Source organism: Protobothrops mucrosquamatus, unplaced genomic scaffold (assembly GCF_001527695.2).
Source record: "Protobothrops mucrosquamatus isolate PMUCROS unplaced genomic scaffold, P.Mucros_1.0 scaffold3271, whole genome shotgun sequence".
NCBI classification, from domain to species: domain Eukaryota; kingdom Metazoa; phylum Chordata; class Lepidosauria; order Squamata; family Viperidae; genus Protobothrops; species Protobothrops mucrosquamatus.
Genome location: NW_015389263.1, coordinates 28,268 through 31,734, shown reverse-complemented (window position 1 = coordinate 31,734; position 3,467 = coordinate 28,268). Strand labels below are relative to the sequence as shown.

The 3,467-nt window shown below is 45.3% G+C and overlaps 1 protein-coding gene across 1 annotated transcript in view; it reads left to right on the top strand.

Annotated features, from left to right (window-relative positions):
* Positions 1–3,467, top strand: part of LOC107297380 (probable asparagine--tRNA ligase, mitochondrial) — a 41,020-nt gene that overhangs the window by 10,190 nt on the left and 27,363 nt on the right. The gene's annotated exons all lie outside the window — the stretch shown is intronic.

Genomic DNA, 3,467 nt, shown 5'->3' with positions numbered 1-3,467 from the left:
GGGAAGATAATAGGAAAAGAAAGCAAATATCTTTCCCTCCCACAGCTGTAGTTCCAGGTGGGGTGTTAAAAGAAGCAACAAAAAAAAAATAATCTGATTTTTCTTTGTTTCCTTGCTGTATTTGAAGGCAGCCGTTGGGTCTTGAAGCTTCCACCAGTGATTTTTGCAACAAAATGATTTTTTATTTTTTGAAATCGGAGTTAGAAAACAAACTTTAAAAGGGGGGGGAGGGATTAGGAGGGTTTACAGCTGCAACCTTTTATCGCCTCCCAGATGTTTTCCTCCAGCTGTGAAACTTTTAGTCTCTTGCCAAATTGTCTATTAGCTTGCAATTTGCAATTTAATATCACATCTGATGTCTGTGAAGCTGTCTGGCTTTTAGAAGGTTTTTTTTTAATCTATTATTTGAGTTGTGTATAACTTTATTTATGGATTTGTTGAATTTATATAGCCATCCATCTCAATATAGACCTTGGAGAATAGCACAGATCGTCCTCGAATCAATCAATCAGAATAGATCTGGAAGGGACCTTGGACGCCATCTAGTCCAGCCCCTGCTCAAGCAGGAGACCCTATACCATTACAGAGAAATGGTTGTCCAGTCTTTTCTTAAAAACTTCCAATGTTGGGGCATTCACAACTTCTGGAGGCAGGTTATTCCACTGATCAATGGTTCTCACTGTCAGGAAATTTCTCCTTAATTCCAGGTTGCTTCTCTCCTTGATTAGTTTCCATCCATTGTTTCTTGTCCTGCCTTCTGGTGCTTTGGAAAATAGATTCATCAGAAAAGAGCTGGAAGGGACCTTGGAGGTCTTCTAGTCTAACCCCCTGCTCAAACAGGAGACCCTACACCATTTCAGACAAGTGACTGTCTAGTCTCTTCTTAAAAACCTCCCCTGATGGAACACCCACAACTTCTGGAGGGAAACCGTTCCACTGGTTAATTGTCCTCACTGTTAGGAAGTTTCTCCTTAATTCCAGGTTGCTTCTCTCCTGGATTAGTTTCCATCCATTGTTTCTTGTCTTGCCTTCTGGTGCTTTGGAGAATAGGTTGACCCCTCCCCCTCTTCTTTGTGGCAGCCCCTCATTTAGCACCTGCCTCATACAGCGACCGTTTGCACTTAAGACAGTTATGGGGGGGAAAAAAAGTTATGAACTGCGACCAGTTCTCAGCATTATGACCTTCACAGGTCTGCAGAGCAAAGGAAGATTGGAGTAAGACGGGGTTTTCAAACTTGGCCCTTGTATGACTTGTGGACTTCAACTCCCAGAATTCCTCAGCCAGGCACGCTGGCTGAGGAATTCTGGGAGTTGAAGTCCACAAGTCATGAAGGGGCCACAGTTTGAAGACCCCGGGAGTAAGACCATAAAGAAAGTCACTTTACAGCCACTTTCCTTAATGACTGAGTGGCTAGTCCCAATTGTCGTCGCTCAATGAGGACCATCTATATATAGGTGTGAAGATGCTACATCAGGAGTGGGAAGGCTTGAGTTTAGGGGCTCCCTCATCTTGGGGTGATTTTAAATCGGTCGTTATCCCTCAACTCACGCCACTTCACACAGTTAATATTGGCAGGTAGAATTGGTGAAGCGGTGAGATTCAGGTAGTCCTCGACTTAACGGCCACAATTGAGCCCAAAATTTCCATTGCTAAGCAAGACAGTTATTAACTGAGTATTGCCCTGTTTTACGACCTTTCTGGCCACAGTTGTTAAGTGAATCGCCATTGCTGTTAGTCACACGGTTGTTAAGTGAATCTGGCTTCCCCATTGAATTTGCGTGTCAGATGGTCGAAAAAGGGGATCACGTGACCCCAGGACACTGCAACCGTCATAAGTACTTGCCAGTTGCCAAGCCTCCAAATTTTGATCACATGACCATGGGGAGGCTGCAGTGGTCGTAAGTGTGAAAACTGGTCATAGCTCACTTTTTTTCAGTGCCGCTGTAATTTTGAATGGTCACTACATGAATGACTATCTGTATATGCCACCGTGTGCTCCAGGAAGAAAAGCAGGATATAAATCTAACCAAGTTAAATAAGTAAACCTTGTTCTCCTACCTGATCCTCTAAAAAAATGTGTTGGGACTTCAATTTTTAGAAAGTCCCAGCCAATCAGCACCTCCAGAATTCCAGAGGTTTGAACTTTTTAACGTAGAATTAAGATCGATTATATGCTGTCAAGTTATTTGTGACTCTCGCTGAAACCTTTAAATTCAGGATAATATTTGCTTTATCCTAACATGGAAAACCTTTGTCCTTCAGTGGTTGTTGAATTGCATCTTGTGCTATTGGTTGGCTAAGTAACTCTAGGCCAATCACCAGGAGATGGAGAGTTCTAGTCCAGCCTTAGGCATGAAAGGCAGTTGGGTGACTTTGGACCAATCACCAGGAGACTCTGAATTCTAGTCCCGCCTTAGGCATGAAAGCCAGCTGGGTGACTTTGGGCCAATCACCAGGAGATGGTGAGTTCTAGTCCAGCCTTAGGCTTGAAAGGCAGTTGGGTGACTTTGGACCAATCACCAGGAGACTCTGAATTCTAGTCCCGCCTTAGGCATGAAAGCCAGCTGGGTGACTTTGGGCCAATCACCAGGAGATGGTGAGTTCTAGTCCAGCCTTAAGCTTGAAAGGCAGTTGGGTGGACCAATCACCAGGAGACTCTGAATTCTAGTCGCGCCTTAGGCATGAAAACCTGCTGGGTAACTGGGCCAATCACCAGGAGATGGTGAGTTCTAGTCCCACCTTAGGCATGAAAGCCAACTGGGTGACTTTGGGCCAATCACCAGGAGATGGTGAGTTCTAGTCCCACCTTAGGCATGAAAACCTGCTGGGTAACTGGGCCAATCACCAGGAGATGGCGAGTTCTAGTCCAGCCTTAGGCATGAAAGCCAGCTGGGTGACTTTGGGCCAATCACCAGGAGACGGTGAGTTCTAGTCCCGCCTTAGGCATGAAATCCGGCTGGGTGACTTTGGGCCAATCACCAGGAGACTCTGAGTTCTAGTCCCGCCTTAGGCATGAAAGCCAGCTAGGCGACTTTGGGCCAGTCCCTCTCTCTCAGCCCAACCCACCTCACAGGGTTATTGTTTGTGGGGAAAATAAAAGGAGGAAGTTGTGTTGGATATGTTTGCTGAGTTATTTCTCAAAATAACAAAGGCAGGACACAAACAAATGCAACAAATATTTGGAAGACACCCATTCTCAGTCTCAGGGCTACATCCACATGGCGGATCTGGGAAGATCTCCGATTAATCGGTTGACGCCTCGTTCAGGCCCCGTAACCAAATCGAAACTGGTAATTTAGCTGGCTTTACATCTTGCACGCTGCCCGTTTGGTTCTCCTTCATTCGGATGCCAAATTTGGGGATTCTTGTTTACCGTTTCATGTCTCTGCACGTATAGAAGAGTCTTCTTGCTGTTTGTTCGTCTGTTGCGTAGATGATGGCTTGGTTTAAGGGGCAGTAGGAAAAC